We start from the raw sequence: 16618 nt of genomic DNA on the forward strand, positions 1-16618 counted from the left end.
ATAAGAAAGTATGTGAAGTTATTAGGAAGTTTTGGCCGGTATTGACAACAGATGACAAAATAAGAGACATTGAAGGGGAACAGCCCAGATTCCTATACAAGAATAAGAATTTGAAATGTCTCATTTGCAACAAAGATGGATTTGAAAGAAATAGGCCCAATTCTAATAGAAAGGGCTCTTTCAAGTGCTTAAGATGCAAAGCTTGCAACTCCATTGACAGCTCCAGTGTTTTTGTACATCCATACTCCAGGCAACAGTACAATTTTAATGTCTATGCTGATTGTACTAGTTCCCACATCATATACTTTTCCCACATCATATACTTAGCAACTTGCTGCCAATGTAGTGCTTTCTATGTTGGCAAAACAGATCAACGTCTTAAGGAACGTATCCTCAGACATTTGAGGGACATCAAACAGAAAGATCCCAATAATGCCTTAGCAGCCCACGTAGCACAGTATCCTTCTCATTACTTTGTATTTAAGGCCATAGAGGCAGTCTGTCAGACCACAAGAGGAGGTGATGTTCATAATCGCACAAAGCTAAGGGAAACATGCTGGATAATTAATTTAAGAGCAAACAGATCACCAGGCTTGAATACTATTGTGCCATTAAAACCTGCACTTAAGAATAGAAGGAATATGATTAGCAAGTTTACTTGAATGTTGCTTCATTCATATAATGTATTCACATCCATAGCTATTAGTTTTCTCATATACAATCCTATAATAAAGAGAAGCACTGCCCATTTAATTACAATGAAGGAAATTATACCTCTCTGCTAGCTGGCCTCCTTTTGGTTTGCAACAAGGGCGTGTCAGAGAACTAAATGAGGAATGGCTGTGATGCCTTATAAATACAAAAGCTGAACAGTCCTTTTTATACGATCCGAGGAAGGCTTATTTGCCGAAAGCGCTTATCGGAAGACTGAGGACTGCTTATTTTATGTTATATTCTTTTTTATTAAAGTTTTGATTTTACTATTAAGTTTTACTGCTGTGGTGGACATCAGGAGTTTTTAGTAATGTTCAATCATAGCCTCACCTCAGGCTTTGTGCTTGCTGAATGGCTCACAGCAACAGTTATCCCACTCCACAAGGGGGGAGCCACCACGGACCCCGGGAACTACCGCCCCATTAGCCTCATGAGCCTTGTCTGCAAGGCCATGGAATGTATCATCATGGAACTTATAAACAAAGACATTGGTAATCTCCAAATTCTGGATCCCACCCAGTTTGGGTTTGTAAAAGGCAGATCATGTCTCCTAAACCTGATAGACTTCTTTGAAGCAGTCACCAAAGCTGTAGACAAGGGTAAGGTGGTTCACACAGCCTATCTAGATCTTGCCAAGGCTTTGACACCATCCCCCACTCTGGAATTATAGATAAACTCACTAAACTAGGTATAAATATCTATGTCACAAGATGGGTTGCCAACTGGCTCACTGACAGAACCCACACTGTGAAAGTAGCAGACTCCAAATCCGACTTCAGACCAGTGACAAGTGGAGTACCACAGGGTTCAGTCCTGGGTCCTTTCCTGTTTGGTATCTACTTCTCTGAAGTACAGGCTAACACAGAAGGTCTTTGGCTAACAAAGTTCACAGATGACTGCAAACTAGGAGCCATAATTGAAACTCCTAATGATGTGGACATCCTACAAAAGGGCCTCACTGAGACAGATGCCTGGTGTCAAAGCCATGGCCTCAAGCTCAATGCCAAAAAGTGCATTGTCATCCCCTTTGGTAAAAACTCTGTACCCATGAACTACAACATAGGCGGTAGTATACTTAACACTGAAAGTGTGATAAGAGACCTTGGGACACAGGTGGACAGTAGTCTCTCCTTTGATAATCACATCGCCACAGTAGTCAGGAAATCCTTCTACATGGCACACCTCATCACAAAAGGTTTCTCATCCAGAAGAAAAGAGGTCATTGTTCCCCTCTACTCATCACTCATTAGACCCATTATAGAGTACAACACCCCTTTTGGTATGTACCTCACAAGACATCTCCAACAACTGGAAAGGCCACAGAAATATCTCACAAAGAGGATTACCAGCCTCAAACTGATGCCCTACGCTGACCGTCTCAAAAAACTCCAGCTTTACTCCATCGCATATCGCCTACTCAGAGGTGATCTCTGCCTAACATACAAAGCTATGTGAAACCCAGAGCTGTTGGACATTCTCCACTTAAAGAAATCCCAATCCCTCCAAGCTACATGCTCTAGGGACCTAAACCTTGTCACCACAATAAACAGAACATGCCGGAGGGATAGATTCCTGCCCCAGAGACTTCCCATACTCTGGAATAAACTACCTATCTATATCAAAAACAGCTCCTCATTAGCACTCTTCAAGAAAAATCCTGATGATTGGATGGGAAATAGGAAATTCACCCCGGGGATCACTTCTGTGGCTATGCTCGACAGGGGCACAGGAAAATAATTTTCTTGGGTGGCAAAAGCCAGGGTACCTTTTTGGCTGGGCTTATATAGGCCCCAGGGCCAATAGCCTAGTACCTACCTATGAACCTATGAAAATGGCTACACTTTGACTGCACTTTGGAAAATAACTGTACTTTGCACACAGCAAACTGTTTGAAATAATTGCACCATAATAAACCACACACTCTGCAAACACTTTGCACATTCTGAGATATTTTGAACAACTCCAGTTATGCTTTGAGTGGCTTTGGTCAATGAAAAATAGTAGCTTATGCCCAAAACACAGTCTTTTACTAAAAAGCATGCAGTCGCTTTGCTCTTCAAGCCTATTTTGCCCTTTTATTGGACTCGTTATGCCCATTTAACCTCTTATTATGCTTATTATACTTTGCTTGTGCTTGTTTTACTTTAAACATGCTCGTTATGCAAACCGAAGGTAATTTTGAGCACTTTGTTTAATTAATAATGAGTTTTGTGCCTTACGAATGTTCCATTCCATTTTCTTTGCAAAATAAATCATTTGTGCAAGTTTTGCTTACCTGAAGTTCATTTCTGGCCTTTTTTGATCGTTTGAGCACTGTATTACCCAACCTGCTCAATATACCTTCACTGTCAACTCTGCACCTCATGGCTTGTAGAAGTTGCACTCTCAATCCTAGTTCTGACACCATGTCACTGACCGGGTCAGGATAAAACAGATGAACAGCTGTGGGTTTGGTTCAAGCAGCGTTATTACATACAAACACATCAGGACTGAGGCTTAGTAACTTAAACTTATAAACAGACTGACTACTGCACTCATACATGTTAACACTCTGGCTGTTCTCTCAAAATGGCACTGCTGCCTGCACATGCTCAGTATTTATATGCACGTGCTACATCTGGAAATGCTTCTTAAAGTTACACACACATGCTCTGTTATATACAAACAGTCAGCTGATTTAAAACACATGGCCTTTTCCTTTCTGTATTTAAATCATTTGTTTTAAATAATTTGACTATTTGCCTGATAAAGCCTGTATTGGTAAATGTCTAGTAGTAGCAAGCTTTAATAAATTTCCTGCTGTTTAATTGTCGAGTGTTGTGCTGCAGGTTTACTTTACATTTTGTTTTATTTACCCTTTAAATACCATGGTTTCCCACCACTTGCACTTACTGAGACTGCGCACTGTCTAGAATTTTATAGATATGAAAACAGTGCGTGCCGCTTACTGTTGCACAAACCCTATATTGTATAAATATATGTATAAAACAATGATATTTGTGTAATGCTAAGCAAAACCCACCTTTTCAAATATATTGGCAAAGAGCATCACCAAGACAATTCCACAGTTATTTCCTTACATTACCAATTTATTTTGATATGCTGCCATGTCAAACCATCATATAAAAAATATGCATTCCTGGAATAGAACCCAGAACCATCTGCACTTTAGTCCAGCATTTAACCCATGTCGCCATGAGGGTAGTGACATCATTAATGCAGTTTTACTATTTATTACTCACTCCAAGATATGAAAGTAGTGCAGCTCTGCTTAGGGGGTTTAGCAACGCACAGCACTGTGCAGTCATATGTATTGAAAGCATCCTGTTTCTATTTTTAGATGTCTGGGTCATGTCTGATATAGGGGTGGTCCCAGTGCGCAAACCCGATAAGCATCAGCAAGTGCTGTGGCACGTCAAGCAAATGTGTAGGAAGACTAAAAATAAAAAAAAAGAAAAGGGCATAAGATGGGATAAGATTTATGGATTACAGATAGTCATTCGGGATGGATGGAATGACTGCATATTCTTCTGGTGGTGTGTGATGAGGGTGGACCATTGATGCTTACACGGATTCATCATGTGTACTGTTCTGTAAAGTTTTGCGACCAATGCATCTGGGACACACCATGCAACCTCACTTAGGCGCAATGTAGATCATGAATATGCAGTACGTGCTACCAACAACACTGCATGGCTGTGTACACAGATGCACTCCATGTAGGCTCTACATGGAGCCTACACAGAGTTTATTGAATCCTAGCGCTATGAAATAGGACAGCAGCTTATCTAGTAAATATGTTTAACAGTTTGGCTGCTCCAGTTACTGAAACACTCAGCTCCATGAATACAGTATCAACATCCATTAAAGAAGCCACAATATCAGTCACAGTATCCTATATGAATGTGGGTACAGTACTTGCATCCCATTTGCAAATGTCAATTATGCTCCTTAACAGCTTGTTCCTGGAAGAGCCTTCTCTTTGTCTTGACCTAATTATGGGTATGTCTTGCAGATTAGTCCACTTAATTGTTACATAAAATGAAAGCAGATAAAGCAATAATAAGTTACTTTAAGCTTCACTGCTGCCAGAACAAATGATAACATTGCCAAACAATAAATGTATATGGTGCTCATGTTTAACTCTCTTTTTTTTATTTCCTTTAAAGTCTGTGCATACATTTTGACTCTAGAAGACATTTAGGTAGCCAGACATTATAATAATCTCTTTCTGAATTAAATATTACAAGATATTCTCATAAATGTAGATAGTTCTACAACAGTAAAGTCATAATCAAGGAATATGAATTTAAAGACCTATGGGGGAAGTTTACTGGACTTCTAGAAACTACATTTAATTTTCCTATTTGCAAGGGGTTTTCTGTAGAATAATCTGTTTTTCTGGGTTGCCAAGGGTTAATTAAAATATGTTAAAGCAGATATCCTAACAAGGGTTCATACCAACCCTTTCAAAATGAAATCAGAAAATAGACATATGTGTCATTTTGCAGACCTTTGTTACACCTAATGAGGATTTTACAGAAGCAAAACGAGATCTTCAACAAGATTTAATTGATGCTTGAACATAATTAACAATTAGCAATGGCATACATCAATAAATAAAAATGTATTGGAAGATCTATGGAAAACACAATGCACATACTAAAAGAAATGGAATCGATAAACAAATTTAAATCCCCAGTAGTTGGAAAAAAGAAGAAATATAGAGTTTAAACAGGAACAACAATCTGTTTCAGATTTAGAGTCTGCAGGAAAAAGGAGGTACTTGTGGCTGAATTTTTAAAAGTGCAAAGTAGATTGGGACAGATGTGCTTGTAACTGTTCTGAGCCCTGAAGAAGGAGAGACCGGTTTAAAATACATTGCATAGAAATCTTCATGGCACAGAAACGTACAATTTCTACTAGTCCTCAAAACATAATGTTAATTTTGTGGAGCTAATATGACATCACAAGATGAACTATTTTATTTTATTTATTTTACATTTGTTGACCGAGAGTGTCCGACTGAGGCAAAGCCCTTTTTCAGCGGAGGCTCAGGGAGAAAAGCTCCAGACATGGAACATTCATACAATCTAACAAAATTTAATTAAAATAAACAATGTTGAATAAAGAGGGTAATCTTGGAAACTTTTTGGTTTACAATAACTGTTACAGTTCAAATTTAGAAAAAATGAAGAAAAAAGAAGATACAAGAATGATTTAGGTACGCAAATCATATTTACAATAGTTAACAAGTTCTTTCATCAGTAAGTCATATTGAGTAGAATACAGGTTGACAGAGGGGTAAGACTGTTAGTACAGGAAAGTGGGTTAGGTTGGGATCACAATGGATAAATTGAAGCTAAGAGGAAGGATTTTGGGTCACGGAGGGTGTGAGCAGGGACAGGTCCAGTGTTTTTGAAGTAATCTTTTGTAGCTATTTTAAATTTTGGGGGTTTGTTTAATTTCTGATATCTAGGGGGAGTTGTTCCATTCAACAGAAGGGTGGTAACTATATACATTGCTGCCAGTTTTTGTGTTTGGTTTGTAGGCATTTAGTAAGTTTTGGGTTGCACTGCTGAGATGTATAGTCGGAGAGTAATGTGAGATGAGAGGTGATAGAGCTGGGCAGTAAGATGTTTGATATAGAATCGAGTGAATCATTTGTAACTGAGATTGGAGTAGCAGGTGAGCCAGTTAAGGAATTTAAGGGAAAGACAATGATGACATGTATACGGCTGTTGAGCTGCACACCTGGTTACTTTGTGGTAGGTAGTTTCTAGCTTAGAAAGTAGAGAAGGGTTTAGATTAGTAAGTATTTCGGAGCGATAAGTAAGGCAAGGGAGCAGACAGGCATGAGTTAGAGTATGTCGGGCATCTGTGGTGAGGCATCTACTATTTCTGTACAGGAGTTCTAGCTTCTGATGGGTTTTTCTGATGCAATATATTGCAATATACTAAACCTTTAGCTGTGAATTACAGCTGTTCAAGACACATAAATTCAAGTAAAAAACAATAGCCCAGAAGATGAAGATGGAGCACTTTGCCATATGTAATGGCAGTAACTCGAATTCTATCAATAACTCGATTGTCAGAATACCAGTCAGTGGACGTAAGTGAGCTCATCTGTATTCTCTGGTGGTAGGTTTTGCACTGCTTCATAATCCCCTTGTGAACAGTGGAGTGCTTGCACTAGTGACAGCTGGATGTAGACAGACACTGACAGTATGAAGTACATGACAAATACAGACATTTACCCTTTAATGGCATCACTGTAGATTATGCTCCAGGTAAGAGGAGCAGTGATTAAGCCATACAAAAAAAGCTAAACTCCGAAGTATATTTCCTCGGGAGGGCGGCACGTTCCAGCCTTTGCCCCTAGCAAAGATGAAAATGCAAATGATAATGGACAGAACCATAAAGCTTAGGGTAGCCAAGGAAAATAAACAATTTCAAAAGTATGATCTCGTATCCCGTGCAATGTTTTTCAAAGCACAGTAGGATTAGTCATATGTTTCCCTTGTCTTTATAGGAGGCTCTACTGTAACTGACATTCACAAAGTGAATAAACCAAAAACCTTAACAAAGTGCTAAGAGAATTTTATAAGGCAGTAAGTAAAACATGCAGAGCAAAATCTGTCATAATTTGCCTTTTTACGGATACGGGCATTATTAAATCAATTTACAAACAATTCATCATTAAACAGAAAAATGACATGACTAAAAATATAAAGAACATCTTCAAAGCAGTAATTAAAAGATGCAGATGAAGTGACAAATACAGCAAACCACATTATGCAACTAACAATAAAACACATAATGGTATTAAAAATAGCAACATTCTGCCGTCAATTACCACCCAAGGAGTAGTGAAGAAAGTGTAGTTTGATATGCAACTGCATTGTGTAATATGTCCAAATAATATCTTCAAAAATAACCACCAATATAACAGCACTATTTCAATATTTTGCTGAAAGCAGATTTGCTAGTAGTAGGGAATTCCCTTTTCTCCACTGCTGTGCGACCTCGGAGTAGGTATACCTAAGTTCAAGAAACAGGATGTTTCCCCAACATTGTGTGATGCAGGGTTACTTCCTTCTGCAAAGATAATTTACTTCAAATTTCAGCAACATTTTTGGAGTTTTTGTTTTCAAGGAAAAGTGGAGTTGATCTATTGACATGAATCCACTATTTCTTTACCCCCAGTAGATTTGTACAATATGCACTGGTCAGAATAGAAACATGGTATGCAACAGAACAAATGAGAATAAACTATCTAAAATGTTACCCAAAATATGTAAGGAGGCAAGCCTACACCCAAAATTCACAAACCACTATGTACAAGCAAACATGCTGACATTATTTTCAGAAAGAAAAATTGAATTTTGACCAGATTGTGGTCATTATAGAATATAAAAGAGAAGTGTCTTTAAGATCTAATTAACAGCAATCAGTCAACCAGAACAAGTAGCAATAATAAACAATAATATAAAACTACAGAATACTAACCAACTATATAAAATATAGAAAATAAATAAAAATTATATACATATATATGTTTATATATATATATATATATATATATATATATATAAAATAAATATATATATATATATATATATATATATATATATATATATATAAATATATATATAGTATATGGATCTACTTCACAAGCTCAAAGTTTCAAAACTTCAAACTGCAAATGGTAGATACCATAAGATCGGAGTTTGGAAACTTCAAAATTGTAATAAAAAAAAATAAAAACAAAACTTTTTTTATGTTATTGCAGGGGTACAAGGCCCCCTGCACCCCAACACCCCTGCTAAATAAATACACCAACTCTGAGATCGCTCTATGGTGAGGAAAATGGTAAATGTCCCATTCCATGCTGTATGGCGATCTTCATTCAAAACGTTTGAAATGTCAAAACGTCAATCGTATGGTCTTGGCCATTTGCAGTTCGAACTTTTGAAACCTCAAGATGTGAAGGGAATCCATACACACACACACACACACACACACACACACACACACACACACGCACGCACGCACGCACGCACGCACACACACACACACACACACATCTCTCTCTCTCTATATATATATATATATATATATATATATATATATATATATATATATATAGATCTAGGACTGTTGAACAAAACTTCAACAGTCCGAATCCAACTTCCGCGAACACACTTTAATGAAAGTGCTTTTACCGAAAAAGCACTTTTGCTAATCTGTGTTAAAAAAAAACAATAAAAAAACCCACACCCCCTACTTTAATATTCTCACTCCGAGATTGCACTACATTGGGGAAAAGGAAAAAATTCCCTTATCCGCACCCTAGTACGATCTCCGCAACAGTCACTTCCCCACAACTCCCTCTACCTGTAGGCATACTTCCGCGAAAGTGGTTCTTTGGTGAAAAGCACTTTCACGGAAGTATGCCCTGCCATTTAGGATTCAGTGAAACGGCCATTCTCGCATCAGTCCTAGACCCATATATATATATATATATATATATATATATATATATATATATATTTAATTCCTTGCAGCCATCAAATGAAGATTAAAAAAGTACCCTATTAAGCGTCTTACTTATCTTTAAGCTTGGAAGTAAATATTTCCATCTAAACCTCTAATTGTATATGTTTTACTTTCGATTTGTAGCACTTGTGTTTCAAAATATCCTCAGGAATTGGTATAACATTTTGAAAGCATACAGAATGCTACTAAGACAATCTGATAATGAAAGACAGGAGATTTATACAACAAAATGACCAAGTTGCAGTCTTGTTTTACTGTTTGGCCTACAATGCAGATCTTGTTACTTTGAAAAAAGTACCAAGGAGCATACTGCATAACAGCTGTTGCCTAAAGCAGGGGGTCCACAATACTCTCCCCCAATAGGAACCACCTACAGTCTGCACTACAGTCCAGAACTCTGTTCATTTTTTTAGTAAATTCTGTTGGCAGACCTCTCCAGTTCAGCTGGGATGGCTGACTTTGAAGCAGGTAGCTTCCATTCTTGAAGGCCTAAACATCCAGAATGCTTTTAGGATGAACCTCCAGCAGGCACAGATACAGACGCAGTGAACAGAGGTCATGATTGAATCCTAAACCCTGTGTCTGAGTGGCAAAAGTCTTAACTATCACACCTCTGTGTCTTTTACAATTAGCTGCATGTTTAGTTGTATGTTTAGTGGAAAATCTAGCACTTCTCATGACAAAATGTAAACAGAGACTTCCTACGTACCCCCTGGAGATAGGTTGTGCAGCAGTACCATCAAGAGACTTATTTCTATTCTTTAAGGTCCTCTAAAATCCTAACTTTAATAGCTGATTATTTTTCCTATGTAATATAAGTTGCAAGAGCATTGTGTTGCATAAATTACAACGGTGGAACTACGACTGAAAGAAAGTCTCCACCTTAAAGTGAATATTATTTTTTAACCAGTTTGACATAAACAAAGCATGACTCCCCTCCTAAGACCACAAGCAAAACATCATTACTAATAAAATTTTTACTTACTTTTTGAAAATAACTAGAAATTTATTGAACCCGTAAAGCTGCATCTGCAGAAAAAGAAATAGTAAGTGCAGCTGCCAAAATGGTAATTAATGTTGTATCCAGCAACAATAACTTCTGGTGTTGTCTAATAACATTTATTTCTTGTGCTAAATGTATATACTGAATAACAACATGCATTTGTTGCTCTAATTTCTCCACTTCGTTTTTTTAATCACTGGAACATCATTAAAGTCATTTTCTACCCCTTGATATATTTGCCAGTTCCTAAAAACCATATTGGAAGATACTCTTCATGCTGGTTCAACGTGTGCAGTGGGGAGGAGGGAGGTAATTGAGGAAATAGGTGTAGTTGGGGGGGGGGGTCTTGCCCCTTTCATCAGCAGATAAAAAATGTTTAAAGGAGAAGAATGCTGTTCAAGAGTTAGCTTGTCACCACTGAGTATTTTGAGTGTCGACATTTCAGTACGAGCTAAGATTATCTTCCAACTGCATCTTTCACTGCTCATATACATAAGAAATTTTAAAGGCATAAATGCACGCCCTGTAACATGTACTAGTGGCCAAACCAATTGCCTGTGTAGGAATCTACCAGAAGCTGCAGCACTGACATGTGATAATTTCATTACTTACATCACATTTACATCATGTGGTCTTATAATGCTCAGAAGTCTTGTTCTACCAAGTATTTAAATCTAGAAGTTATTTTTATGAGGGTAAAAGCAGTAGGGTACAGTGTTTGCTTAACACCAACATAAATGGAAATTAAAACCATTCATACTTATGGTTTCCCAAGCAATTATGCTCCAGTCCCAATCTGTTACTCTGTTTCCTCACACCCCTTTCACTTTGCATTCGGCACTTGTAGCGAGAAGAGTTCTTACCTTTCTGACAATGCAAACGGGATAATACTGTTCGGGTGCAGCAATGTTAAATCCGAGTCCTATTACTGACAATGCAAAGGGGATAATACTGTTTGGGTGCAGCGATGTTAAATCAGAGTCCTATTACTGACAATGCAAAGGGGATAATACTGTTTGGGTGCAGCGATGTTAAATCCGAGTCCTATTACTGAGACTTCAAAGGGGATAATACTGTTCTGGTGCAGCGATGTTAAATCTGAGTCCTATTACTGACAATGCAAAGGGGATAATACTGTTTGGGTGCAGCGATGTTAAATCCGAGTCCTATTACTGACACTTCAAAGGGGATAATACTGTTCTGGTGCAGCGATGTTAAATCCGAGTTCTATTACTGACAATGCAAAGGGTGATAATACTGTTCGGGTGCAGCGATGTTAAATCAGAGTCCTATTACTGACAATGCAAATGGGATAATACTGTTCGGGTGCAGCGATGTTAGATCCAAGTCCTATTACTGACAACGCAAAGGGGATAATAGTGTTCAGGTGCAGCGATGCTAAATCAAAGTCCTATTACTGACAATGCAAAGGGGATAGTACTGTTTGGGTGCAGCAATGTTAAATCAGAGTCCTATTACTGACAATGCAAAGGGGATAATACTGTTTGGCTGCAGCGATGTTAAATCTGAGTCCTATTACTCACACTGCAAAGGGGATAATACTGTTCGGGTGCAGCGATGTTAAATCAGAATCCTATTACTGACAATGCAAAGGGTGATAATACTGTTCGGGTGCAGCGATGTTAAATCAGAGTCCTATTACTGACAATGCAACTGGGATAATACTGTTTGGGTGCAGCGATGTTAAATCAGAGTCCTATTACTGACAATGCAAATGGGATAATACTGTTCGGGTGCAGCGATGTTAGATCCAAGTCCTATTACTGACAACGCAAAGGGGATAATACTGTTCAGGTGCAGAGATGCTAAATCAGAGTCCTATTACTGACAATGCAAAGGGGATAATACTGTTTGGCTGCAGCGATGTTAAATCTGAGTCCTATTACTGACACTGCAAAGGGGATAATACTGTTCTGGTGCAGCGATGTTAAATCAGAGTCCTATTGCTGACAATGCAAAGGGGATAATACTGTTTGAGTGCAGCGATGTTAAATCCGAGTCATATTACTGACAATGCAAAGGAGATAATACTGTTTGGGTGCAGCGATGTTAAATCAGAGTCCTATTACTGACAATGCAAAGGATGATAATATTGTTTGGGTGCAGCGATGTTAAATCAAAGTCCTATCACTGACAATGCAAAGGGCATAATACTGTTCGGGTGCAGCGATGTTAGATCCGAGTCCTATTACTGACAACGCAAAGTGGATAATACTGTTCGGGTGCAGCAATGTTAAATCAGAGTCCTATTACTGACAATGCAAAGGGGATAATACTGTTTGGGTGCAGCGATGTTAAATCAGAGTCCTATTACTGACAATGCAAAGGGGGTAATACTGTCTGAGTGCAGCAATGTTAAATCAGAGTCCTATTACTGACAATGCATAGGGGATAATACTGTTCAGGTGCAGCAATGTTAAATCAGAGTCCTATTACTGACAATGCTAAGGGGGTAATACTGTCTGAGTGCAGCAATGTTAAATCAGAGTCCTATTACTGACAATGCATAGGGGATAATACTGTTCAGGTGCAGCAATGTTAAATCAGAGTCCTATTACTGACAATGCATAGGGGATAATACTGTTCAGGTGCAGCAATGTTAAATCAGAGTCCTATTACTGACAATGCAAAGGGGGTAATACTGTCTGAGTGCAGCAATGTTAAATCCAAGTCCTATTACTGACAATGCAAAGGGGATAATACTGTTTGGATGCAGCGATATTAAATCAGAGTCCTATTACTGACAATGCAAAGGGTGATAATACTGTCTGGGTGCAGCGATGTTAAATCCGAGTCTTATTACTGACAATGCAAAGGGGATGATACTGTTTGGGTGCAGCAATGTTAAATCCGAGTCCTATTACTGACAATGCAAAGGGGATAATACTGTTCACCTGCAGCAATGTTAAATCAGAGTCCTGTTACTGACAATGCAAAGGGGGATAATACTGTTTGGGTGCAGCGATGTTAAATCTGAGTCCTATTACTGACAACACACAGGGGGATAATACTGTTCAGATGCAGCGATGTTAAATCAGAGTCCTATTACTGACAATGCAAAGGGGGATAATACTGTTTGGGTGCAGCAATGTTAAATCCAAGTCCTATTACTGACAATGCAAAGGGGATAATACTGTTTGAATGCAGCCATGTTAAATCCGAGTCCTATTACTGACAATGCAAAGGGTGATAATACTGTTTGGATGCAGCGATGTTAAATCAGAGTCCTATTACTGAAAATGCAAAGGGCGATAATACTGTTTGGCTGCAGCGATGTTAAATCTGAGTCCTATTACTGACAACTCAAAGAGCGATAATACTGTTTGGGTGCAGCGATGTTAAATCCATGCCTATTACTGACAACGCAAAGGGGGATAATACTGTTTGGATGCAGCGATGTTAAATCAGAGTCCTGTCTGTTCAGCTGCAGCGATGTTAAATCAGAGTCCTATTACTGACAATGCAAAGGGAATAATACTGTTTGGCTGCAGCAATGTTAAATCAGAGTCCTATTACTGATGATGCAAAGGGTGATAATACTGTTCGGGTGAAGCGATGTTAAATCCGAGTCCTATTACTGACAATGCAAAGGGGATAATACTGTTTGGGTGCAGCGATGTTAAATCCGAGTCCTATTACTGACAATGCAAAGGGGATAACACTGTTTGGGTGCAGCAATGTTAAATCCAAGTCCTATTACTGACAATGCAAAGGGGATAATACTGTTTGGATGCAGCAATGTTAAATCAGAGTCCTATTACTGACAATGCAAAGGGCGATAATACTGTATGGATGCAGCGATGTTAAATCAGAGTCCTATTACTGACAATACAAAGGGCGATAATACTGTTTGGATGCAGCGATGTTAAATCAGAGTCCTATTACTGACAATGCAAAGGGGATAATACTGTTCGGGTGCAGCGATGTTAAATCCGAGTCCTATTACTGACAATGCAAAGGGGATAATACTGTTTGGGTGCAGTGATGTTAAATCAGAGTCCTATTACTGACAATGCAAAGGGGATAATACTGTTTGGGTGCAGCGATGTTAAATCCAAGTCCTATTACTGACACTGCAAAGGGAATAATACTGTTTGGGTGCAGCAATGTTAAATCAGAGTCCTATTACTAACAATGCAAAGGGCGATAATGCTGTTTGGGTGCGGCGATGTTAAATCCGAGTCCTATTACTGACAATGCAAATGGGATAATACATTTTGGGTGCAGCAATGTTAAATCTGAGTCCTATTACTGACAGTGCAAAGGGCGATAATACTGTTCGGGTGTAGCGATGTTAAATCAGTGTCCTATTACAGACAATGCAAAGGGGATAATACTGTTCACCTGCAGCAATGTTAAATCAGAGTCCTGTTACTGACAATGCAAAGGGGGATAATACTGTTTGGGTGCAGCGATGTTAAATCTGAGTCCTATTACTGACAACACACAGGGGGATAATACTGTTCAGATGCAGCGATGTTAAATCAGAGTCCTATTACTGACAATGCAAAGGGGATAATACTGTTTGGGTGCAACAATGTTAAATCCAAGTCCTATTACTGACAATGCAAAGGGGATAATACTGTTTGAATGCAGCAATGTTAAATCCGAGTCCTATTACTGACAATGCAAAGGGCGATAATACTGTTTGGATGCAGCGATGTTAAATCAGAGTCCTATTACTGACAATGCAAAGGGCGATAATACCGTTTGGCTGCAGCGATGTTAAATCTGAGTCCTATTACTGACAACGCAAAGAGCGATAATACTGTTTAGGTGCAGCGATGTTAAATCCATGCCTATTACTAACAACGCAAAGGGGGATAATACTGTTTGGATGCAGCGATGTTAAATCAGAGTCCTGTCTGTTCGGCTGCAGCGATGTTAAATCAGAGTCTTATTACTGACAATGTAAAGGGAATAATACTGTTTGGGTGCAGCAATGTTAAATCAGAGTCCTATTACTGACAATGCAAAGGGCGATAATACTGTTCGGGTGAAGCGATGTTAAATCCGAGTCCTATTACTGACAATGAGGGGATAATACTGTTTGGGTGCAGCGATGTTAAATCCGAGTCCTATTACTGACAATGCAAAGGGGATAACACTGTTTGGGTGCAGCAATGTTAAATCCAAGTCCTATTACTGACAATGCAAAGGGGATAATACTGTTTGGATGCAGCAATGTTAAATCCGAGTCCTATTACTGACAATGCAAAGGGCGATAATACTGTATGGATGCAGCGATGTTAAATCCAAGTCCTATTACTGACACTGCAAAGGGAATAATACATTTTGGGTGCAGTGATGTTAAATCCGAGTCCTGTTACTGACAATGCAAAGGGTGATAATACTGTTCAGGTGCAGTGATGTTAAATCCGAGTCCTATTACTGACAATGCAAATGGGATAATACATTTTGGGTGCAACGATGTTAAATCCGAGTCCTATTACTGACAGTGCAAAGGGCGATAATACTGTTCGGGTGTAGCGATGTTAAATCAGTGTCCTATTACAGACAATGCAAAGGGGATAATACTGTTTGGGTGCAGCAATGTTAGATCCGAGTCCTATTACTGACTACGCAAAGGGGATACTAACGTTCGGGTGCAGCAATGTTAAATCCGAGTCCTATTACTGACAATGCAATGGGCGATAATACTGTTCGAGTGCAGCGATGTTAAATCTGAGTCCTTTCTATCTCAGCCACTAGCTGCATACATGGAAATTAAAGCTAAAACAGAACTTACAGAAAAGGGTAGGAGGACATTTTGAGTGTTCTGGCCGAATTTCCTCTATATGTATAAAACTGTCTCTGTCTCTCGTCTAGCCTGAGAACAGGCCTTTGGCTTATTCCCGTCTCGTTCTTTTCTGCATCTTTTGCTTCCCGCTATCCTCTCCATATCTTCCTGCTTTCATGTGGATGGTATGAGTCATTGGTTAGTGTCTTGTTGCTTGTTTATGTATTTATTTATTTTACTAACCTTGGAAGGCCATTATGTACAGGATTGTCTTTTCACCAGAGATCTGTGAGTCTTGGATAGCGAAATGATTTTCTCAGGATCATATACCATATTGGTCATTTGAACTGCATCCCTTAGCCCCTAAGATATTTAAAGATATGTACTATTCTGTCCTCTTATATCAGATGTGTAAGAATCTGCAGCTATACTATTGCTCTGTAATTAGTCACAGCATTTTTAAATCATTAGTGTCTCTTGTTAACCAGGCACACCATCCAACTTTATTTATTCCTGCAGGCTCTTACTCCATTTGCCAGATGTTCACTACCCCGTTCTTTATACATGTGATTTAGATTAAG

This window comes from Protopterus annectens, chromosome 16.part0 (assembly GCF_019279795.1).
Source record: "Protopterus annectens isolate FY-2018-M chromosome 16.part0, PAN1.0, whole genome shotgun sequence".
Classification (NCBI taxonomy): Eukaryota; Metazoa; Chordata; order Ceratodontiformes; family Protopteridae; genus Protopterus; species Protopterus annectens.